We start from the raw sequence: 26,629 nt of genomic DNA, 5'->3' as shown, positions 1-26,629 counted from the left end.
CTCTTTTTTAAGCTAAAATATTAAGAAATATTGCCTTAATTGAAGAACTTGTAATATTTAAACTTAAAAAAAATTCCTTATAAAGCAGTTCAGAAAGTCACACAATAAAACAAACAATAAAGAGAAATATAACTGAAAATCAATATTTGGTTATGAGACTAAGTAAAACTCCAAATAAAATTAATGATCCATTTATTTCATTTAAAATATAATTTAGCCTGAACAAACTGATGGTTACCAGAGGGGAGATCGTTGGGGGTGGGGGGGAATGGGTGAAATAGATGATGGGGATTAAAGAATGCACTTGTTCTGATGAGCACCAGATGTTGTATGTAAGTATCGACTCACTAAATTGTACACCTGAAACTAATATTACAGTGTTGGTTAACTAACTGAAATTTAAATACAAACTTAAGAAAAGAATAAAATGCAGTGCTGTTTTCATTTGGAACTAGAAAAATATATAATTTAGTCTAAAAAATTCCATTAAAATCTTAGTTACTGTTTTCCTTAATGCTTTATTTGATTTCTAATTACTTTTCCAAAATGTATCAAAACCAGTATCATGTATATATCTCTGAGGTCAATGTTTAAGTTGAGTTAAAATAATTTTAATGGCATCCCCAAAACTCATACCTGGAATTTTCATACATGCACATCGCCCCTCTCCCCGCACCCGCATCATATTCCAAAACTATGTTTGGACACCAACACATGTACTACAGCTGAACTAGCATCTGCTTCATAGACTGAACAAGTCAAATGCATTCATATACATCTCAAAGGAACTTAGGGCTGGCTGTAAATGCCATTGTTACTCTCCCTCTCTCTAAACTGATATTGAATATTTACCTAGGCTTAACAAATGTCCCTACATCTTTTATAACCCTGAATCTTTCACACAGGGAAATGTGGCTGTGTTGATGTTATTAACGTACTATGAAAGGTTGTTAGTAAATGAAAATATTGTCCTGTGAAATTACACGGGGGAAAATAGCACACTAACTTGAGACATTATAGAACACGTAAAAGAGACAACTTACAAGGAAGATATGATGTTAGATATTCAAATCTACATATCCAACAAGGGTCAAATTCCATTTAATATTTTAAAGTTATAATTCCCAGTTGTTTGCACAATTCATATCATGATAAAAATACAATTCAATTTTATCTTCTTCTAAATACTTGGAGAAAGACATCTCTTAGAAATAAAGAGGGAGAAGAAACACTTTTGATGTCCTCTTATTTCTTTGAGATATTTTTCTCCCAAATGTAGCAACCACTTATTCCCAATGCCTAAGGTTTATTTGCAGAGTTTTATCCCCAGCATGGTGATCACAAAAATCCTGGGAAACTGCCTACTCTGATTATGCTGTTTTTCAGGGGAAAAGCTTTATCTGCAGTAGGTGGATATGAATTCTGTCTCCATTCCACCTCACTACATCCAAATCATGTAAGAAATGCTGATATTTGGTAATAAATTATTTGTAAAAAGGAATTTTTAAAAAAGATTAAGAAGCATTATAGTTCCTTTTTTCAATTTGCACTGGATAATAGAAACTACAGAACAGACATGTTTTGTTTACAGTTTTGGAATCTGGAAACCACACATCATAAAAGATTAAAATGAAAGAAGGTGGAGGGAGGAGAAAGGCAACTTCACTTTTTGCTGCTGGAGAAAGTTGTTTTGTTCTATTTTAAGAGTCATCTGGCAACTCAAACAACTGGAATATAAGCCAGCCACTTTGCTATTTGTCTCAAAAAGAACCTGACAACAAATACTGGGACTTTCAAAAGGCACCTGGCCCATGATAGAATGTTTGGACTAAGTTGGGTTTATTTGCAGCTTCATAAGCAAGAGGGAGATTTGCATAGGTCTTGCCATGAAGAAGAGATGAGTCAGACTCACACTCTTCTCATCCACTCTTTTTCAAGCAAGCCAAGGCAACATTCCCTTATGTTTATATAAGGCCCCATTCTTTCCAAAGTGCTTTACACCTAAATATCTCATTTGATTATCTTGACAAACCTAGAGGCAAGTAGTGGGTAAATAAACCTTTTGTTAAAAAGGTAAGTGTATATAAGCCTTACTGTGTTCTTTTTTTTTTTTTCTTTTTTTTTTTTTCTTTTATTTTTTTTTCTTTTTTTTATTTTTGTTATTTTGTTTTTATTTATTTATTTATTTATTTATTTATTTATTTATTTATTTATTTTTTAATATATGAAATTTACTGTCAAATTGGTTTCCATACAACACCCAGTGCTCATCCCAAAAGGTGCCCTCCTCAATACCCATCACCCACCCTGCCCTCCCTCCCACCCCCCATCAACCCTCAGTTTGTTCTCAGTTTTTAACAGTCTCTTATGCTTTGGCTCTCTCCCACTCTAACCTCTTTTTTTTTTTTTTTTCCCTTCCCCTCCCCCATGGGTTTCTGTTACGTTTCTCAGGATCCACATAAGAGTGAAACCATATGGTATCTGTCTTTCTCTGTATGGCTTATTTCACTTAGCATCACACTCTCCAGTTCCATCCACGTTGCTACAAAAGGCCATATTTCATTCTTTCTCATTGCCACGTAGTATTCCATTGTGTATATAAACCACAATTTCTTTATCCATTCATCAGTTATGGAAAGAGCCTAAAGCCTTACTGTGTTCTAGTCCATGATGGTGATATAGGAGGATCCTGAATTTACCTCCTCTCATGGAAACACTGAATCTATAGCTACATGCTAAAACAATTCCCTCTGGAAACAAAAACAAAAACAAAAACAAAAACAAAAACATCTAATTGAGTGATTCCTACATATCAGGTGAATGAGAAAAAAAAACCCACTTTGAAATGTATAAGAAAGGTTGAGACACACTCTGACCATAAACACTACCACATCACACTAACATACAATTGGGAAAAACCTCATAACTCCCAATTTCTCCCTGAGGAGAAAAGGGTTTGGATCCAACATGAAGTGCTCTAACTTTTAAGACCTCCACCTGAGGCACAGGCACCCAAAACACCTAGCCCTAAAAGCCAATGAGACTAGGATCCATAAAACCTACAAACCTATAGCAAACAAAGAAACAGCTTTTAAGGTGCTTGAAAGGACTTGTTTTGAGTCCCCAGGGCTCACTAAAGAGGTAGCAAGCCCAAAATGCCTATATCCCAGTCATCCACTGAAAGAGGTCTATTAACTTATCTTAAAAGCAACAGCCCAAGAGTCAGGCTTCTAATTTAACACACTTCTAAGGGCCAACTGCAATTCTCTGGAGACTGAGGAGGCTGGCAGGTGCCATTTTTGCATTCTCTCTCTGCCCTGCTCCAGGTCACCAGTGTCTCCCTGAAAGGAGCTTGAGCACATGTCTGGTGCCCAGTTTTTGTGGCTGCCTCCCAGAAGAGGCACCCTTGATTGCCTGGCTCTGATGGCCAGTGGGGCTTGACTTTTCAAGTTTGAATTCCCATAGGACTGTAGCAAATAAAGCAACACTTCTTAATCAGCTATCTCCTTAGGGCTCAGTGCAAAAAAGGGCAGAGAGAAATGCCAATCTCCCAGTCTTTCCTTGAAAGAGGACTATCATATGCATACTTTAAAACTGCCGCCTGAGGGGTAGGCCTCTAATACAACATGCATCTAGGGACAGACAGATCTTCCCCAAAGAACAGGGAAGCCAATAGACTTGATCTTAGCATTCTTCCTGTAGCCTGACAACAGCAATATCCTCCTGGAAGGAGTTTATATACATATATGGCACCCCAGCTTTTGCAACTGCCACCCAGGGGAAATACTCCTTGATGGCCTGGCTATGGAGGCAAGTGGAGCTTGCATTCACAAGTTTCACAGGACTGTAGCCAACAAAGAAGGACTTCTTAACTGGCTATCCCTTTAGGGTTCAACACTAGGAAGGCTATGGAAATGCCTGTCTCCTAGTCTTTCCTTGAAAGAGGTTTATTTGCATGCTTTAAAAGGTTGCTGCCTGATGGTCTTGCTTCCAAATAGCCTGCATCTAGTTGCTGACTGAGATTCTCCCTTTTGGGACACTCACAGGTCTTGGCACATGCTCACTCAACTACTGTAAGCCAAATCACAAAGATTTAAGCAACAAGCAAGAGCTAGGGCCAGGCTGAACAATGCAGTTTGCCTCCTATGTGAGACCATTCCATCAAAAATGAGAATGGCAGTTGTTTTATCTAGTGCACAGGAAGAAACACAGGGAGTGAAGAAAAGTGAAGAAACAGGGAAATATTTTCCAAATAAAGAAAAGATAAAACTCCAGGAATAGACTTTAATGAAATGGAGATACGTGATCTACCTGATAAAAAGCTCAAAATAATGGTCATAAATTTGCTCACCAAGATAAGGAGAACAATGCATAAAAAGTGAGAATTTCAATAAAGATAAATGAAATATTGAAAAAGTATAGAACAGAAATCATAGAATTGAAGAATACAATAACTGACCTGAAAAATTCAATAGAGGGGTTCAACAGCAGACTAGAATAAGCAGAAAAAAGGATTAGCAAACTCAAAGATACAAATTCCTACCATCAGGAGTATAAATAGAAAAAAAAAAAAGAATAAAAAAGAGTGTAGGAAGCTTAAGAGATATCATCAAACAGATTAATCCTCACATTATAGAGGTCCCAGGAGGAGAAAAGAAAGAGAAAGGGGGCAGGAAGTTTTATATATATATTTTTTAATTTGAGTATAGTTGACACACAATGCTACATTAGTTTTAGGTGTACAGCATAGTGATTCAACAACTCTATAACCTTATCCTATGCTCACAAGTGTAGCTACCATCTCTCACCATACAACACTATTGCAACATCACTGACTATATTCCCTACACTGTGACTTATTAATTCTGTAACTAGAATCCTGTATCTTCCACTCCCCTTCACCCATTTTGTCCATTATCCCAATCCCCTTCCCTCTGGCAACCAGTTTGTTCTCTGTATTTATAGGTATGATTCTGCTTTTGTTTGTTTATTCATTTGTTTTATTTTTTAGATTCCAGATATGAGTGAAATCATAAGTAGTAGAAAGCTTATTTAAAGAAAAAATGGCTGAAAACTTCCCTAGCCTATAAGATCCAAATAAGACAAATCCAAAGAGAACCACACCAAAACACATTATAATTAAATTTTCAAAAGTTACAAACAAGAAGAGAATCTTAAAAGAAACAAATGAAAAACAACTTGTTCCATATAAGAGAACCTCCATAAGACCATCAGTACATTTTTCTGTAGAAACTTGGCAGGTCCTGAAAGACTGGGATAACATATTCAAAGTGCTAAAAACAAAACAAAACAAAACAAAACAAAACAAAACAAAACAAAACAACAAAAACAAAAAAGCCAACCAAGAATACTCTGCCCAGCAAATTAGTACTTCAGAATTGGAGAGATAAAGAGTTTTTCACACAAGCAAAAGCTGAAGAAGTTCACCCCCACTAGACCAGTTTTACAAGAAATGTTGAAAGGAACTCTTTAATCTGAAACAAAAGGATGATAATCAGTAATAGTAAAACATGAAAGGCTACATTTCACCAATAAAGATAAATATGTAGTTAAATCCAGAATACTCTAATTTTTAACGGTGGTGGGTAAATCACATAAATCAAGTATGAACCAAAAGACAAAAATAATAAAAATAACTACATTAAGTTTTTAATGTATATACAAGGTAAAGATGAAATTGGGCATCAAAAACATAATATGTAAGGGGTGTGGAAGTTAAAAGTATCAAGCTTTAGTATGCATTTGAATTTAAGTTGTATTCAGGTTAAAATAGATTACTATAAATATAAGATGCTTTATATACATTTCATGGTAACAACAAAGGAAAAACCTATAAAAGATACACAAAATTAAAGATAGCAACTGAAGCATACCACTAGAGAAAATCATTAAATCATAAAGGAAGAAAGCAAAAGAAAAAGAAACAAAAGAACTATAAAACAACCAGAAAATAATTAACAAAATGGCAATAATAAGTCTATGCCTATCAATAAGTACTTTAAATGTAAATTGACTAGGGACACCTGGGTGGCTCAGTCATTTAAGTGTCTGACTCTTGGTTTCAGCTCATGTCATGGTCTCCTGGTTCCTGAAACTGGCTCTTCCCTGACAGTGTAGAGCTTGCTTAGTCTTCTTTCTCTCCTTTCTCTTTACCCCTTCCTCTCTCTCTCTCTCTCTCAAGATAAATAAGTAAACATTTAAAAACATAAATGTAAATGGACTAAATTCTCCAATGAAAAGACATACAGTGGCTTAATGGGTAAAAACACAAGACCCAGCTCTCTGTTGCTCACAAGACATTCACTTCAGCTTTAGGAACACAACCAGCCTGTAAATGAGTGAAGAGAAAATAATAAGTTTCATGTAAACGGAAACCCAAAGAAAGCAGAGGCAGCTTAACTTATATAAAAATAGAGATGGTAACAGGAGACAAAGAAAGTCATTATATAATGATAAAGGAGTCAATCCAACAAGAGGATATAAAATTTGTAAATATTTATGCAGTCAACACTGGAGCATCTAAATATATAAAGCAGGGGCACCTGGGTGGCTCACTTGGTTAATCGTCTTACTGTTTTTTTGTTTTTTTTTAAATTTTTTTTTCAACGTTTTTTATTTATTTTTGGGACAGAGAGAGACAGGGCATGAACGGAGGAGGGGCAGAGAGAGAGAGGGAGACACAGAATCGGAAACAGGCTCCAGGCTCCGAGCCATCAGCCCAGAGCCCGACGCGGGGCTCGAACTCACGGACCGCGAGATCGTGACCTGGCTGAAGTCGGACGCTCAACCGACTGCGCCACCCAGGCGCCCCTAATCGTCTTACTCTTGATTTTGGCTCAGATCATGATCCCAGAGTCATGGGATTGAGTCCTACATTGGGCTCTGCACTGAGCATGGAACCTGCTTGGGATTCTCTCTCTTATTCTCTTTCTCTTTCTCTTTCTCTTTCTCTTTCTCTTTCTCTTTCTCTCTCTCTCTCTCTCTCCCCCTCTCCCCTGCTTACATGCTTTCTCTCTCTCTCAAATAATAAAATAAAATAAAATAAAATAAAATAAAATAAAATAAAATAAAGCAAATATTAACAGACCTGAAGAGAGAAAATAGATAGCAGCAATACAGTAACAGTAGGGGGTTTTAATATCCCTTTCAACAATGGATAGCTCAGCCAGACATAAAATCCCTAATGAAACATTGGACTTAAACTAGACATTTGACCAGATGGACCGCACAGATATTTACAGAACATTCCATCCAATAGTAGCAGAATATATATTCTTCTCAAGACATATGAAACATTAGCCACCAAAAAAGTCTTAATTTAAGAAGATCAAAGTCATATCCAGCATCTTTTCTGATCACAATTGTATGAAACTAGAAATCAATGTCAAGATGAAAACTAAAATTCACAAATATGTTGAGATTTGGGGTGGCAAATTATCTCATTGGCTCAGGTGGCTGAAGTGCATGACATTGACAATTGCATGATCCTTGAAAGCAAGAGCTGTATGGGGCCCTGAATGGCTGCAAGGGCTATTTGGCTTCTCAAAGGCAAGGGAACAGGGCATATTGTGGTGGTAGCCAGAGCCGGTGGTGTGCACATATGTGGCTATGGAGCTGGCTGCAGGTGCCTGCATAGTGGCAGGGGCCAGCTGCAGGCATACACACACATTGGCAAGGGTGCTGGCCAGCAGCAGGGCCTGAGGCCAACTTTGGGTACATGAGCAGCTGCAGGACCTAGGCAATCAATGTGTACCCAGGTGGCTGCAGGGGCTAGTTGCAGGCCAATGCACTTTGGAGGCTCTGGTAACAGGAGTCAGTGTCAGCAGCACTCAGGTGTGTACTACAAGGGCTATTTGCAAGTGCCTGCAGCAGTAGAGGCCTGTGACAGGGGTCAGGACTGGCTTCAGATACAGAAGCAACTATGGAGGGTTTGGCTGTCGGTGTGTACTCATGTGGCTGCAGAGGCTAGCCATAGGTGCACACACAGTAACGGCTGGTCATACAAATTGGAACCAGCTGTGTGCACATGCATAACTACAGAGGGACTAGTTGCTGGTACACAGAGGTGCAGGCCAGTGATAGGAGTAGGGTCAGGTCCTTTGTGTAGCTATAAAAGGTTAGGGCATCTGGTCATTCATTCTGCTCTATTTTGCTTGAAATGAGAACTCTTTCTGGCTAGGCAGTTCTCTCTTGGCACTGAGCAGTGCCGACCTAGGCCACAGGATGTTGCAGGCAAAATGAAGTCGTTCTTCCTCCTCTTTTTGTGTGGTTATTCACAGGTTATTTTGCTCTGCTATTTTGTTGAAACTCCTTAGGTGGGCTCCTGAGATCTCCCAGAGCTATTTTCATTCTTGGACAGCTGTCTAATTTTTCTTTGTGGGAAGATGGGTGCTTGGATCTCCTGGTCTGCCATCTTGGTGACAACACACCCCTGAGCTATCTGAAATGCTATTTAATAGCTTTACAATCACACAATCTTCTTAAGACCCTTATGTCCTTCTTTCTCAACTCTTCCCAGACCACCCTACCCCTGAGCAAAGGATAAAGAAAGAATGCATTGGAACAACAACAAAGTTGTTTTATAGTAGTAAAAGTCTTTAAAAAAATAAAGGATTATTATATAGAAAAATTAATTAATGAACCCACATTGCAAAGACCTTCTTCTCTCAGTAGGTAATATTGCTATTTCTAGAGTTATTGTTTTCATTGGTATCAGGCAAAATTAAATTGTTGAAAGATAATTACTAATACAGCCTTCTTCTAGATTTTAAGGGTAATAAAGGCAAATCATATTTTGCCATATAAAAGTTTCTCTCTTCAACCTAAAATAATTTTAGGTATTTAAAGGTTTAGAAGACTGTTTTTAGAAATTTTACAGGAAAATAAACATATAAACACACACACATGTAATTTTGGGTTAAACTTTGTAATAATATGTTGCTTTATTGCCTTGCAGAGAGGTATTTTTATACTGATTTTAGCAAAAATCTTTCCCTTATTCACCTGTCTAAAGGGAAAAAAGATATTTATTTACAAAACTGAAAATATTTTATTTACAAAACTGAAAATATTCCTATCTACGGTAGGAATATTCCCCCCCTCAATTATTTTATCTCATTGACAAAGATGATGACTGTATTTGTAATGATTGCTTTGAATGAATTTATTTAATTTATTAACATTGGAAAAAAATAGATTTATTAAAGCAATACCAATACCATAGTTCCATAATGTATTTTTTTTAGTTACAGGTAGAGATGTTCAGTAAATATGTTATTTGTTCTATGTTTATAATTCCAAATTACAACAACCATGGTTTATGCCTTATACTTAAGCTGTAAGTTCAACTATCATTGTAGGATTGTTTTTATGTCCTTGGTTAGGGTTAGGGTGCAATATAGACCCACTCTAGAAGGTAGTGCTGTGAGATAATTATAACACCTATTTTATAGGTTAGTGTGAGAAAGAAATTGAGAGACTGAGTTGCTATGGCATGGTGTGACATAATATGACAAATAGTAGATGAATTATGAACCATCTCACTAGTATATATTGAGTTTTTTATTGCGTGATCATCGCTGTGCTACTGGGAGAAAAGAGAAATATAAGACTTACTTTCCTGATAGAGACAAGTTATATCACTTTCACAAAATTGGAAAAGAAGTTAACAGTAGAAAATTTAGTAAACATGAATCTTTTGTTTCCTAGAAAGCACCATTTTCTATTCCACTTTAAACCATACCATGGGATTCTGCCATATGTACATATTTTGGGCTCAAGATACTCGAGTGTAAAAGGGGCTAGATATTCCAGAAGAAAGTAATAAAATGAGCAAAAACCTTGAGACAGAAAGAAACACAGATTTTTAGAAAAACTTGAAGAGACCAGTGTAACTGCAGTAGAGTTCTTGGTTAGTGGAAGTAAGTTTGCATGTGGGGTATAGGGCAAGGAGTCAGAAAACCCTGAAACTCAACTAAGGTATATGGCCATGATTCAGTGATCTGTAGGGAGTCCTTCTCCATTCCCTTAATGCTCAAACCAGAGGCATTGTCTAATAAATTATGGTCTGGTGAAAGTCCTCATAACATGATTTTGTGGTGCATGGTGCTATTATGTTCATCCTGAAGTGACCTGACTCTGATTTATGCCACTTTATAGTAGAAAACCCCCAACTTAGCAACAGACACTCTGTGAATAACAAACCTCGGACAGCCAGCTATGGACAAGGAGATTCAGAAATCTCCCTGGAGGTGAGCAGAGCAAGAAACAGCCTTTCAGTCCTCAGGATTACTTTCCAAAACTGATGTCAGCAGAAGAAAGAAAGCAAGGATGTACTCCTGACATACCCAGACAATTTTGCCAGCAAAAGGAGAAATTAAATGGTGCTACATGGTATTGGCACAATCTATGGATACCCCTAACATGCTAAAATTCAGTTTTAAGATTCTTATTACCTGTCATCTGAAATACTCCACAAACTCCCTAATTTATCTATATGTCTGCCTCTAACCCAAGTCTCCCCATGATAGAGAGAGATATGCATCTCTTTATTCAAAATATATTCTTATGCACCCCCCAAACAGACCTGCTGTTTTCCTTTCTACTGTTTTCTTTAGCTAGGAAAGTTGATGGTATGTGACCCTCGACTCAAAAGCCTATGATCTGCCAAGTCTATTTATAGAAAACAATTACATGAAAATAAAACTGTCTTAGAAAATCAAGGACTTCTATATATTGCCCACAACTATCAAAGTATATCACTTCAGACCAAACTCACAACACAGAAACCAGTGCACAAAACTTCCATGCCACAACTGTTCCCTTGGTGCTAACAGAGACAGTCCTGTTAAGAGTTGACATGTGATAGTCAACACTCAGTCACCTTTGAAGGGAGCTCCAGTTGTTGAAGGTTGGTTTTAGGGCTGCTTTCTGTGGAGAGGTTTTGATAAGATGTTTAGGAGGTCTGGGGGCCCCTGGGTAGCTCAGTTGGTTAAGCATCTGACTCTGGCTCACGTCATGATCACAGTTGGTGAGTTCAAGCTCCACATCGGGCTCTGTGCTGACAGCTCAGAGCCTGGAGCCTGCTTTGAATTCTGTGTCTCCCTCTCTCTCTCTTTGCCCCTCCCCCGCTCATACTCTGTGTCTCTCTGTCTCTCAAAAAATAAACATTAAAAAAAAATTTTTAAAGGATGTTTAGGAGGTCAGGCAAAGACCTGTGTTTACTGTTCTGTACACATACTCATGAAGTTCAATGGTAGTAGGAGAGAGGGATAGGAAAGTTGCTGTGGCATTCCTAAGCTTCCAAAAAAGAAATGTTTCAAAATTCCACCCTTTCCTCCTTAAGATTTCAAAGACATTAAAATAGTTTGATGAAGTGAGGTCATCTCAAATGAAGTTACCTGGTAGCAAAGGATTTCAAAAATCATTGAAGAATTCCAAAAGCTACTGGGAGGGAAATTCATTTTAAGGAGGAGAAGGATTTTAACCAGGGAAAATATATGGCATATTTGGTTCCTAAAACTTGAGGCTATTATTAGGAACTCCCTGTGACAGATCCTGTCTGGATCATGGGCCTTGGACAGAGAAAGTATGTGTGAACTTAAAGACCTATGATAAGCAAACAGTGGTAAAACTTGGGAACCCAGCATCATGCAGTGGGATGCCCGTAGATACCTACTACTGGAGGAGAGAGAATCCTTTTCTCTCCAGTACCCTGAGAAACTGCTGTTTCAGTCATCACCTTGCCCCCTACAACTACTAAGGGCTGAGCATGAATTCTGGGACATCTAGTTTGAGGGCTGGCCTGTGCTTTCACTACAGACTGTCTGCACCTGAAGATCATGCAAAAACTCTTTGCATCCCTGGGGACAATGAGGGCAAATTGATGGACTATGGCATAAAGAGAAGGTGGCATAAACAGGGTATGTCTCCACAGTAATTTAATTTGATTATTAAATAGATGGGCAATTTTTTTTTTTTTTTGACACACACTAACCACCTGCAAATGCCAGGACATTAAAGAACTAGGAAGACAACCCCTGCTAGCAAGGAAGTAATTGGCTAGCAATACAAACTCCCTAATTCTAATTTTTTTAATGTTTACTTATTTTTGAGAGAGATTGAGACAGAGTGTGAGCAGGGGAGGGGCAGAAAGAGAGGGAGACACAGAATCTGAAGCAGTCTCCAAGGCTCTGAGCTATCAGCACAGAGCCCGATGTGGGGCTCAAACCCACGGGCTGGGGGATTATGACCTGAGCCGAAGTCAGATGCTTAAGCAAGTGAGCCACCTGGGTGCCCCACAAACTCCTTAATTCTAATCCTCCTTTCCAGCCTTTCCTCCTGCTGTAAGCCTTATCTCCTCTCTAGGTTCTCAACCTAAACTCTGACCGCACCACCCAGAATTTGCCATGAGCCATACTTGGGGTTCCCTCAGAAATAGACTGTGAGACAAAACCTGAGTGCAAGTGGTTCACTGACATGTGAGGTAGCAGAATGAGAGGCAAGACAGAGAAGACAGCCAATAGAAGGCATTTTATTAAGTCAGCAGTCACCCTGTGTGATTGGAATGTAATCCCACTGGGGAAAACCCGAAGCCCAGAATAAAATGGGTTCCTCAGAATTTTCTAAGGTTGCTTCATGGAGGTATTAAATCTTTAACTCTTCTGGACTCTTGTACACTGGCAGCTCTCCCTGGCAAACTTCAGGCAGAGATGGAAATGTGTTGCTAAAATAGACCGCTTCCTTTCTTTGCCTACACCACAGAAGTATCTGATAAAAGTTTTTTTCCCCCCAATGGCAAAATATCATTCCTTTTTTAGTGAATGTCATCACTCAACTGTTATTAAATTGTAGCAGTAAAAATATATTTACAGATTAATTTGGAAATGATCAAGTCTGTTTGCTGGGAGCTTTGGTAATTCTTTTTTAGTACATGTAGTCACAATTTTGACTTTGTAATACAGTTGTATCTTCTGCTAGCATATTGTTGTTAGAGGAAAAAACCCAGTTAGTATTTCTTAGCACATTGGAGAAAGACACTTTAAGATACCAACTTTTCTATCATGTTTATTAGTTATTTGCATTGAACTACATATATGCTCATTGACAAATTAAAAATTAAGCATCTTTATTATATTTCACTAACTTCAGCCCAATGTCAACAATTAGTAATAACTGCAATAGCAACTAAACATTTATGAGCTTTTGCCATATGCCAGGCATTTTTCTAAATTTTTCCCATGAGTTAATCCATTCAGTTCTTACAATAGTCTTATTGTATTTTGCAGATGAGAAAACAGAAGTACTGCTCGGTGAAGTAACTCTCCCAGAGCCACTTAGGTAGTACATGCTATTCTGAGACTTAAGGCCAGGCATTCTGGCTGCAGAATCTGGACTCTTATACTAAATTGCATCTTCTTCTTTCCTTTCCAGTCCCTCTCCTAATTTTAACAAATCAGGAATGGCCACAGAGACAACATTTACCAAATCTGCATGTATGAATCTAAAGGATAATTAAGGGCTAATTACACCTATCAGGCACATTTACTATCAAGATGGCAAGTGGTCCTATCAGGAATTATAATTTTTATACAGAAACTAGAAAAATGAATGTAAAGATTCATGAAGCAAAGAAATTCTCCGAAATGCCGAGTAAATCAAGTATTTTTATCATTTTTCTTACAATAAACATCATTGATTAAATCTAAAATACACCTGGAAAAGTGGAGGTAATCAAGTGGGAGGGTCAGCTGGTCTGCATAATGATTGATATTTATCTATCTTAGGATAGATATCTATCTTAGGAGGCCATAGACTATTATTACTCCAAGTTTAAGTTCTTTGAACAAGGTTCGGGGAAAATACTTAAAAACTAATATGAATACTTGCCAAATGGTTATCAGTGATCACTCATCCATCAATATCCATATTGCTTAAGGGAATTTCTAATATAAAATACATATTTAGAGGGCACTGGCTATATGTCAGAGACTGTGTTAGGTACTGGGAATTTCCAGACTGTTTATATGAGAGGAAACAGACATTGACTATAATTATTAAATGGTTAAATGAGGGTGATGTGAAAGGATATATGCGAAGGATATATGCGATGTGAAAGGAATCCTACTGCATCTGAGAGGATTAGGAAAGGCTTCCTTGGAAAAACTTCTGTGGGGAAATCACTGTGTTAGGCTATCTATCACACAAGAAAAAAATCAGAAACAGATTTCGTACAAAGCACATCATTTTACATGAGTGTACCTAAGGTTGCTTAGTTGGACTTATACATCTTTAGACAACAATAAAATTAAAATGTTAAAAATGTGTGTTATTATTTATCTTACATGTGTTTCATGACAGTATCTTCTAAAGGAAAAGGTGTATCTTTGAGTAGACATAGTTCCCCCTAACTGCCCTCATATCACAACCAGAACAGAAATCAAGTTCTCTGTTGTTGCAGAAACCACTATAGCTTTGATGTGGCACAAAGAAGGTAGAGGTTGTTTATTTTTAAAAGGGTAATTGTGCATTTATTCAATCATGTACTTGGTAAATTATCCAGAGTAATTAATCATAGAGAGAAAGATTAGAGAATTGATTAAGCAGAGTTTGTAATAATGCTGGAGAAAACACATCAAATATACATAATGCAATGAAACAGAAGAGGCCAGTGATTTCCTATTTATAGTGTTTTTAGAGACTGCATTTTCAGACCATGAGGCTGGATTTCTGTACATGCAAAATAATGTGGTTTTAGTTTGCTCTTTAAGAATTTGATAGAACAGTGCTTTATTAAAGCATAAAGATAACATTTATTTTTAACACCCAGTCATAAAACAAAGTATATTTTGGTTATAATGGATTCAAGCACATATGAAGTCAATTATTTAGTTATCTGACATATAAAGTCAAATATTTAGTCAATCATGTAGATCAATATTAGCATTTTGATATAAATTGTTAATGTAATTATTTCCTTCCTTATGTCCCCGTTGAAAAACCAACAAAAAATAAAGTTCTCTTCTACTATAAGTTTGAACATCTGATAAAATTTTGTTTCTCTAAAAATATTTTCAGAATATTGTTCCATTTTTTACAAAAATACTAATATAGAAAAGTGATGACATCATGTTTCTATATTATGGATGCAGTAAAGGCAATGGTGGTGGGTAGAGATATGAGAATGAAAATAAATAAACAGATTGTTCTCTTGAACTTGCTACTTCTCTCTAGAGATACTTTCATAATGGCCAAACTATATGTGACCCTTACTGTAGGCAATTATACTGTTAATGCAGTTCTTTTCTGGCTGTAAATGCACTAAATGTTTTTTTAGACCGCATCCTACAGAGAGTTGAAAATTTAAAAATAGTAAAAGAAACACAATGGCTTTAGATTCTTTGATGTGTGATTATATTCATGACAAGTTTCTTATATCAACCAACCTTCTCTAAACTAGATGCTACTGCTCACTTGAATGCAAAAATATATATGCAAATAAGGAAGCACACAAACACACACACACTATCCAGCTCTAGATTTTTCATGAGTTCTCTTTTCTTCTTTGCATGTTGCTGATGCAGAGGACTGTTACAGCTTCTTCCTTCTCAAACATCCCAGGATGTCCCACAGAATAACACAGACCAAAGAATTCAGATTTTTTTTTAAACATTATCATTCACCAGTTAATCAGTACAACATGATCCTTAATGTTATAATCAATTTTAGAACACTTTATCTTAGAGATATTTATTTTGAAGAAGTACTTGTAAAGCACATACAATTCAAGATTCCTGGGATAAATGCTAAAAATGTGAAGCAGTTCTTACAATTAAGGGGCTTATAGGTTGGAATCCAAGATATTAGCAAAGGAAAACAAAGAATGTATGAAATGGTGCATCCAAAGGATCAAATTAGTAAGAAAACAGTGGTCACTATGGACAGCAATAGTCCCAGAATACTTCGTATAGATTTTACTTCTGTTGGGCTATAAAAAAGGATAGTCTAAGGAAGTGGTAAGAGTTGAGGGCAGTCCTTTCAGAAAGATGGACAGGCATTTTTTTTAATGTTTATTTACTTTTGAGAGAGAGAGCATGAGCCAGGGAGGGGCAGAGAGAGAGAGAGAGAGGGGACAGAGGATCCGAAGCAGGCTCTGGACTGACAGCAGTAAGCTGGATGTGGGGCTTGAACTCACTAACCATGAGATCATGACCTGAGCCAAAGTTGGACACTTAAACGATTGACCCACCCAGGTACCCTGAGCAGGCAGGTTTAAGTTCAGATTCCAACCACTGGGTAAATCAGTTTTGAGTGGAAGAAGGATTTTTTTAAAGGAGAAAAGAAAGATGAAGTTAGAGAAGTAAACTATATTGTGAGAGATCTCTTTCCTTGTCAACAAGTTCCTTATTAAATGAGAAAATATTCCATTTAAATTGAGAGGTCTTAACAAAAAAAAAATTTTAGAAGAACACTATGTAATTATAAATTAACTTAGAAAAAGACATGCTATTCTATGTAATGGGCCAAAGAAAGTCTGATCTGGAAGAGTAAAGGTAAGGTTTTCATTCCTGCATTTCATTTGGTAATTGGTAATTTGTGTGTCCATATCACCATTATCACAAATTATAATGTCTGAATGCATGTTGCTGAAAACACAACAGCTTACAGTTTAGAATGTATATTTAGATATAGTTCCACTTCTGTGGCCCTTGGTTTCCTTATTTGTAAAACCTACTTTCTAAAAAAATTTTTTTTAGATTTATTTATTTATTTATTTATTTATTTTTATTAATTTATTTTTGGGACAGAGAGAGACAGAGCATGAACGGGGGAGGGGCAGAGAGAGAGGGAGACACAGAATCGGAAACAGGCTCCAGGCTCCAAGCCATCAGCCCAGAGCCTGACGCGGGGCTCGAACTCACGGACCGCGAGATCGTGACCTGGCTGAAGTCGGACGCTTAACCGACTGCGCCACCCAGGCGCCCCTAGATTTATTTATTTTTGAAAGAGAGAGAGCACAAGCAGGGGAGGGGCAGAGAGAGAGGGAGACACAGAATCCAAAGCAGGCTCCAGGCTCTGAGCTGTCAGCACAGAACCCGACGCGTGGGGCTCAAACTCACAAACCAGGAGATCATGACCAGAGCCGAAGTGGGACGCTTGACTGACGGAGCCACCCAGGCACCCCAAAACCTTACTTTCTAAAACCCCATCACAACATTCTCTTGAATTTTTAACATGTGGTTGGTTATTAAAGGATATTGAGAATGTTGAGGGACTCAATCTAATAACAAAAGTTGGGGGCTGGCTTAATGTGACACTTTTTTTTGGACCCTGAACTGGATTTTACCAATTGCCATATTTTGCTATGACAAACTCCATGTTTTGTAGGCAACTCATTTCTATGGATTCCGTGCACTGAGAAGTCTCTTCTACAAGTGGGAGGATTGTAGGAAGGCCAAGGCTTAGCAGAGCCTGACCCTAATTGCTGACTGAAAAGTAGAGAGAGATATCTTTGCACAGGCTTCAGGAATCCTGCTTTCTTTGCTTTTTGCAATTTGTGTGATCCCAATATTTTTAGTTTCTCAGAGAAAATAGGAATATTCTACTATCCACTGTATACAAAGTGTCTTCTCACTCTTTGAAAAAGAAAAACTAGTCCAATAAATAGGTGATATGGTAAATTTATGGTTTTCACACATTCCAAAGAAGAATATAGGAAGGAGCAAGTATTCATTGAAAATCTACTATGTGCCAGACCTTTCATTAGAACTGTGGGGGTGCCTGGGTGGCTCAGTTGGTTAAGCTTCTGATTATTGATTTCAGCTCAAGTCACTATCTCACAGTTCGTGGGATGGAGCCCTGCCCAGGCTCTGTGCTGACAGAAAGGAGCCTGCTTCAGATTCTCTCTCCCTCTCTCTCTGCACCTCCCCTGCTCATGATACATCTCTCTTTCTCTCCCTCTCTCAAAATACATGGTTTTATTTGATCCTACTAACAAACCTGTCAGATTTCAATGAATCCTACCATCAAATTCTGCCAACAGACATTAAGCAATGATGACAATAATCGGAGCAAGGTAGATTGGAGCAAGGTTGTGAAGCATCTAGTAAGTTACTGTAAGGAATTTGGACTCTGTATTGCAGAGCAGAATATCTCAGTATCTGGTCCCTGTTCTATCTGCATCAGAAGTGCTGGTGAAACATTTTAAAATAAAAATTCTCAAACATGACTCCACCCCATCACACATGTGAGCATGGCGGGCACACACACACACACACACACACACACACACTTTCCTCAGTCAAATCGCATAGAGACTCAGAAATTCACCATTGTAAAGTAACCACTCCTGGGGTACCTGGGTGGCTTAGTGAGTTAAATGATTGACTTCAGCTCAGGTCATGATCTCCAGGTTCTTTTATTTTTTAATGTTTATTTTATTTTTGAGAGTGAGAGAGAGCAAGGAGGGGAGGGGCAGAGAGCCAGTGAGACAGAGGATCTGAAGCAGGCTCTGTGCTAACAGCAGAGAACCCCATGCGGGGCTCCAACCCGAAAACGGTGAGATCATGACCTGAGCCAAAGTCGGATGCTCCACCAACTGAGCCACCCAGGTGCCACATGATCTCTGGGTTCTTGAGTCCAGGCCCCACATCAGACTCTTTGTTGTCAGCTTGGAGCCCACTTTGGATCCTCTGTCCCCCTCTCTCTGCCCCTCTCCCATTCATGCACACACACACACACTTTCTCTCTCTCTCTCCCTCTCTCAAAAAATAAATAAATAAGCATTAAAAAATGTTTTAAAAAATAAATAAAATAAGCACCCCTGATGATTCTCAGGTGGTAGATGGATCAGACTTTGAGAATCAGCACAAAAGATTCTAATAAAGGAGGTTTCTGTGGGGAACTGCCATAATAAGATTTATATATTTCTATAAGTATATATTTCATAATGTTATCAACCTTTTGTATGTATTTAAAATTTAAGTATGAATAAGATGTCATAATTGTTTTATGGCAAAGTACATACATAAATAAGGGAATGCATAAGAAGACATTCAGCCTGAGAACAAAGCAATTATGGCAATACCAAAAAGTTTATCAACACATTCAGGTAATTTTTAACAATGGAAAAATGTATTATGTAATAAAAATATAGGTCTCTTCACTTAAAATACCAATTACTTATTGGAAAACAGGATCAGAAAAGGCTACACTTATTGTGCCTGTTTTATTTTCCATTTCATATATGATAAGTTACTAACAATATATCATTTTTAAAGGGGACAGGGTATCCAGTACCCCCCATTCAACTTGTTTAGAAGATTGGGGATACAAACTGGGTCATGCTGTAATGAACTATCTCATATATTTAGGCAGATTAAAAAGTGCCTGGGTTTTATTATCTCAGATCTGTATTTGCCATTCATGTAATAAACAAGAGGGTTTTATTTTTTCTCATTTCTTAATGGAAAAAATTAATTGCTGGGCAATATACCCTTGTGAAATACATAATTTATATATACATTTATAAGTAACAAAACTAATCCCCAAAGGTCAAACATTTTACATAAATTCATGGAGCAGCAAATGATGAAAGAAATCTTGGCTGTCTGATCTTATCACCTCAATTTGCAGATAAGGAAATAGGGGCTGAAAATTGAAATGATTTGCCTAATATCACACAGCTGTTTTGAGGCAAAACTAAAACTGGGATTAAGATCTTACAACTCTTAATGTATTGGATTTTACACAGTAAAATGCTAGAAATAGAACACAAATTGTGCATGTGTGTGTGTGTGTGTGAGAGAGAGAGAGAGAGAGAGACAGAGAGACAGAGAAAGAGAGAGTAAAATATAAGATGGGAAATTTGGTAAACACACCATATACACTAAAAGTACACAAATGGTAGTGGACATGAAATTTGGCCTGTGTGTTATCATGGCATATCCATTACAAGGCATTTAAATAGTCTCCCAGTTCTATTCTCTCCCAATTCCTCTGGAAGTAACTCAGTATTCTTCAGGGACCCACATCTATCTTCCAGGTATGTTCTCCTATCTAGTTACCCTACCTCCCATCCTACTTCTTGTCCTATTCTAATTTATCCTCAGTTTTTCCATGTCTTCAGGTCATTTTTGATCTATCACATTCTGAAAAACTGTATTAAAATTCTATATTATGATTGTGTATGTATTGATTCATTCGTAAAGTTTTATTTTATTCCCCCAATTTTTATTTTGTATATGTGTGTTGGTTGGTGCCCATATCCAAAATTGCTATATCTTCCTGATTAATTATTCCTTTTAACCTTATGGTATTATCCCCTAGGTAGATAATCCTCTAAATTTGAGCTTTGCCTTAATGTCTATTTTGTCTAATGTTGATGATCCTACATTGGTTTTCTTTGTTTAGTAGTTGTCTGATATACCTTCTTTTTTATTTCTTTTCTTTCAGGTTTTTGTTCTCATAAGATTTGGTATTACTTGAAATTAGTACATGCTGCACCTCTTTTTTTGTTGTTGTTCTTCATCACCCACCCTCCCCTCCCTCCCACCCCCCATCAACCCTCAGTTTGTTCTCAGTTTTTAAGAGTCTCTTATGCTTTGGCTCTCTCCCACTCTAACCTCCTTTTATTTTTTTTCCTTCCCCTCCCCCATGGGTCACTGTTAAGTTTCTCAGGATCCACCTAGAGACATACTGCACTTCTTAAAATTCAAAAATCCAGCCTGACAAATTGTCCTTCAACTGATTTAGCCTATTTATACTTACTATAATTACAGATATATTTGCATTTGTTCTATTACTTCCTATTGTGTTTTCTAGACAATGAACTCTCTCTTTGCTTCCTTTTCCTCTTTTTTGAAGCCCATCTTAGTCCTTTTTCTCTTTTTTGAAGGCCATTTTTGTTCTCTTTTTCATCCCCTCTTTCTCTATTAAAACCTGGCTTCCCATGGCACTCCCAAACAGCCAGCATCCTAGAGGCTTAAGAAACTGTAGGCTTCAGGCTCACTTTGAGCCACTCTCCCTCTCACTTTTACTTCCCAGGACATTCTAAGGTCTTTCCTGCCTTTAAGAATTTCCATATACTTTTCCCACCAATGGCAGGGCTCTACTTATGATTTTTTTCAGAGCTGACTCCTTTGCATCCTTTAATCACAGCTGAATTCTAAGCTTCTTTGTCAAGCTTCCATGTGGACTTCAGGGAAGTAGGATCCTCTCTACCTCCTTGGCATTTTTCTCCCTTAGAGCTCTATGTTTATTACTTTCATAGAGCTTTTATTAGTATATGTTTATATTTGCTTGTTTGTTTTCTTGTCACCCTCTATTATTTTTTCTACTCCACTATCTTAGCTCACCATTTATTAAATATAAGTTCTTTGAAGTCAGCTAGCTGTGTACTTAATACTCAGTACCTACCACAGGTCATTCTTCATAATAGGTGTTAAATGAACATATTTTTAAATGTTTATTTATTTTTGAGAGAGAGAGACAGAGACAGAGACAGAGACAGAGACAGAGCATGAGTGGGGAAGTGTCAGAGAGAGAGGGAGACACAGAATCTGAAGCAGGCTCCAGGCTCTGAACTGTCAGCACAGAGCCTGATGCAGGGCTGGAACTCACTATCTGTGAGATCGTGACCTGAGCTGAAGTTGGACGCTTAACTGACTAAGTCACCCAGGTGCCCCTAACATCTCTTGAAAAAGTAATTTGTAAAGATAGTCACATCTATATTTTTAAATATTTGAGTGTCTGTCATATGCTCATTTATTGAATGTTTGAACTCCTCAACATTCCTTGATCGATTATTACCAGATTGCAAAGGCTTTGGGAAACTACATAAAAGCATCTAGTAAGAGTATTTGTGATGTCTATGCAAAATAAAACTCAAAGTATATTATAGTGATAATTTTGGCACTTACATATATTTACCAGTTAGAGGTAGCTCAAGGAATGAACGTGAGGTTTTGATGACACTACTATGGCATTAGGCATTTTAAACATCACCTAAAGAGAGTCCACACAATAGAGTAAAATGAACACTGGGGTAGCAGGCAGTGAAAATGGATTTAAAAAATTTTTTTAACGTTTATTTATTTTTGAGACAGAGGGAGACAGAGCATGAACGGGGGAGGGTCAGAGAGAGAGGGAGACACAGAATCTGAAACAGGCTCCAGGCTCTGAGCTGTCAGCACAGAGCCCGACGCGGGGCTCGAACTCACGGACCGTAAGATCGTGACCTGAGCCAAAGTCGGCCGCTTAACCGACTGAGCCACCCAGGTGCCCCTGAAAATGGATTTTAACCTCGACTCTGTCATAGTGACAGAGTCTGTTATGTACCTGCAAAACTGCTTCTCCAGGCCTTGGTTCACTTACTATATGAGGGTTGATGCAAGAGTAACTTATATAATGCAAAACAAATGACTTATTTATGCTTAAAGCATTATAGCTATTGACCATGGTGTAAAGAATATTGGGAAAAATATAACCTTTCTTAAATATTTGTACTTACTTTTAATGTGAATAGATAATTTAGGAAAGAGAAAATACTGATTCTTTTAAAGCCTGATTTGAACAGAATGTCAAACTTGTTTAGAAATTCCTTTATTAATTATTAAATAACATCATAAATACTTCATTTCTAAAATGTTAAACTCTTCCTCAAAAAAATCCTTATATTAGAAGCCATGGAACTATGTTAAATATATATTAGCAGCCAATTCCATATACACACAATCATACTGTTTGCATTTCAGGACAGTAGAAGACATTTTGCAGAATTAATGGAGTTAGCTATTTCTAAATAATAAAAATGCATGAATCATATCACAAACTACCATGAATATTTCATTCTTTTCTTCTAAACAAAAACAATGAATTGAATTTAAAACTGTTGATGAAAAATAAGTGTTGGGTGGGCAAGTCAAAACTTGCAAAGCTGTCTCACTCGAAATTATTGTAGCCTTTAACTACCAAGCATTTTACCAATTTATAATAACATTGTGATTACTTATCTATGAATCTTAACTTTATGATCATTTCCTTACAGGAAATCTAACAATTCAGACTTTGCATATGAAAATGAAACCAATGTTTGACTCCTAATTTCAGATTGTAGGAGGAATAAAATCACACATTGTGTTTGAATTGCTTTCCTATTAAATAACAGCAACTACTAGAGCATTTAGATTAAGATAACAGATTCAGGGACTTTATTAATTACCTCACAAGCTAGAGTTATGGACAAGGTTATGCTGCAGTAATAAATTAACGCCAAAAATCTCAGTAGTTTAACATAACATTGGTCACTGGGGTTTCTACCCACCATGATCATTTGGGACTTGAGGGTACATTGTAATCCACCATAGGAAACACTGTTTCTTGTGGCAGCTGAGGTGAACTACTAGAGGATCATTCACTGAGCTTAAGTGCTGTGGCTCAGAACTGCTGTACTCCATAGCACATCAGTTAGAACTAGTCCCAATACCCCCAACTAACTAAAAATGGCCTGTGAATATGAAAAAGCACATGGACATATGATAAATGGTTGTACCAGGCAGACCAGCTATGTTAATCATCAGCTATGTCCATGTTAGATAACTTTCAACAAATTGCATGACCTCTATTCAAGTTCCAACATGATCATGGATGACTAGAATATATATGTCTTTTTTAAAAAAGTTAAATGAAACAATTTACACAATGTTTATCTTTGTACATAATATTATTTTAGCATTTTGGGGAGATGTAATATGTTTTTTGCCAGATGTTAAAAATATTTATTTATTCATTCATTCATTCATTTTTATTTATTTATTTTTATTTTTAATTTAAATTTAAATTAAAAAATAAAACAAAATTGAAATTAATTGAATTAAATTAAATTAAATTAAAAATAAATGTTGCATAAAAATGTTTCCATAAAAGGAAAATATAAAATAAAATGTTAAAGATAGGTAATAATAGCTATAGTATATATTTTTCTACTTTTACAATTACAAGTTGATGATAAAGAAAGGACTCCTTTTTTGCTTTCATATGGGTGACCCTGAGTCAATATAGGTTTTGAACTGTGTGAGAGCCCAGTAACTTTAATAATGTGACTTTATTAAAGACCATTGTTTTCTATGCTGTTCTCTTGGAAATCAGCATTGTAGTTAACATAATGACTTTTCAGCAAATGTGTGTCAAACTTAAAAGATTTGTATCTTATAACATGATTAAGAAATGTCACTGATTTTATAAAGTAAGTATAGCAGACACTAATACAGGTATCTATAGTATCTATAAAACTGTACTAGAAAAATAATTAGCATCTTTGACCTGACGCTTTCCTGCTGGGACTAAAGACCAATGGTACTTTTTCCTTTATTAAAGTTATAGGCTCTCACATAGTTCAAAACCCATATTGACTCTTGGGTCACCTGTAGGAGAGCAAAAAAGTTCTTGGTTTACCACCTCTTTACATTTTATTTCCCACCTTCCCTGTGATTTCCTGCTTTTAAACTTTGACTTCATCACAGCGAGAAAGAGACAGGGACTATAATTTCATGTTTTATGTATTGTTTTTATGTAGATTACATGAGACAAAAGGTGTGTTTCACTATTGCTTTGCATATTAATGGCAAAAATATAACTTACTGATCTCAAATGAACTGTCAATCAACATGGAGAAAGGAAAAATTTAAGTCAAAACTTTTAACTAGCTTTTACGTATTTATAACATAAATGATTTGAAAATGACCTATAAATATTGGTTTTATTTTTTAACTATAACTTCTGATCTAGGCGTTATGCAGTTTTATATGTATTCTTAGCCCCCAAAAAGCAGCATTTCCCTAGGTATTCAAATCATGCCTTATTGCAATATTCTGTATGCTTCATCAATATGACAATCACTTCTCCTGAAAAAAATGCATACATATAATATAACCTTAAAAAAGTAAACTTCTGTGAATGTTTATTTCTGTATAATGAAAGACACTAGGGTAATGTTGAATACGGTATCTTAGCTTCCTAGAGATAAGTGCATATTGAAATTGCATTTGAAATAGATTTAAAAATAAGTGCTAACCCTTATTTTTTAATACTAAAAGCCTTGTCTTCCTGATGGCAAATACGAATGAAACATTTTATTCCGTAATACTTCTCATAACTCTAATCATCCTGGTTTTGTCTGCAACAGAATACAGGAGAAACAATAATCTCATTGAAGTATTACCCAGTTGAATGCCATAAACTAAAAATAAATTTTATGAGAAAGGGAAAAAATTAGGGCCAATAGGTTATGGATGATTTGGGTAAGTTCTTCTGTCTATATGGGATACATGCTAACTTCTGAGCTCATTTCTCACTAATTTTAAGACTGACTGGCAGAGATGGTTGTCTTCTGTGAATAAATGAAAATTCTTTAAATCTACCAGTAACATTAAATCATAGCCTGATTAAGACATATAATTTAATCACTCTTAAACTTCTTTCATTAATTTTAAGCCCTGCAATCATTATCTAGTAAACCACATTGCAGAACTGAAAAAAAAAGATTCTTTGAATGATGACTCAAAGTATGATTCTGATAGCATTTGTCTAATCACTCACCATTATTGAAATGAAGTTGATTTAATTGAACCTGTAAAAGAGATTGCATTTTCTAATCATACCTCATCTGTGGATGCTTATTATTCAAAGGAAGCCATATGTATTTTCAAGCACCCTTAATTAAAGTAATGCATATAATCTTAGATATCATTTTCCCTTGGTAGTTATTTTAAAGTGATTCTGGTCTTCACATCACTTTTTTATGTAATTTTTTTATTCTATGCACCACATAGTCAATATTTTCTTTTTAGAACTGAGCAAACAGAAATTTGAAAATAATTCATTACCACCTACAATGGTAATCACTTGACTAATATCTTAATGTATTAGAGGTAAACAAAAATTTCACATTAGGGTGGAATATTGTGTAGGCACATAAATCCATAGAAACATCAAGAATAATTCTGAGCTATATTCATTCTTGAACAACAAAACAAAATCATGGGATAATTTTCCCTGGTCACTCCATATTTATCAAGTCTTTTAGAGAGTACAATTATACAAAGAACACATGTATACTTCAAAAGAATGGTGAAGGTACGGAAGAATATATATGTTTGTATTTCACTATTTTATGTATATGCGTATGTATACATATACGTTTATAAACATATACACATATATTATATATATATATAATAGAAACCACTTGCTCATGTCACAGAAATATTTATAGATAACATAAAATTTGTCACACAGCTGTGCTAGGGACTTCATTATCTTAGAAATAAGCAGATTTAATATCGTTAATAATTCTTTCTTTTAATATTTTTTAATGTTTATTTTTGAGAGACAAAGAGAGAGAAACAGGGCACAAGCCAGGGAAGGATAGAGAGAGAGGGAGACACAGAATCTGTAGCAGGCTCCAGGCTCTGAGCTGTCAGCAGAGAGCCTGATATGGGGCTCGAACCCAGTAACCATGAGATCATTACCCAAGCGAAAGTCAGATGCTTAATTGACTGAGCCACCCAGGCACCCCTAATGTCACCAGTTATTCTTGATCACCAGTGTCTAT

General features: G+C 36.5%; 1 protein-coding gene across 9 annotated transcripts in view; it reads right to left on the bottom strand.

Moving 5' to 3' along the window:
* The window catches only part of NAALADL2 (N-acetylated alpha-linked acidic dipeptidase like 2), a 1,364,408-nt gene that overhangs the window by 61,393 nt on the left and 1,276,386 nt on the right, over nt 1-26,629 (bottom strand). The gene's annotated exons all lie outside the window — the stretch shown is intronic.

This window comes from Neofelis nebulosa, chromosome 5 (assembly GCF_028018385.1).
Source record: "Neofelis nebulosa isolate mNeoNeb1 chromosome 5, mNeoNeb1.pri, whole genome shotgun sequence".
Lineage (NCBI taxonomy): Eukaryota > Metazoa > Chordata > Mammalia > Carnivora > Felidae > Neofelis > Neofelis nebulosa.
Note: the sequence above shows the minus strand (reverse complement) of the source record. Positions and strands in the feature narration are given on the sequence as shown.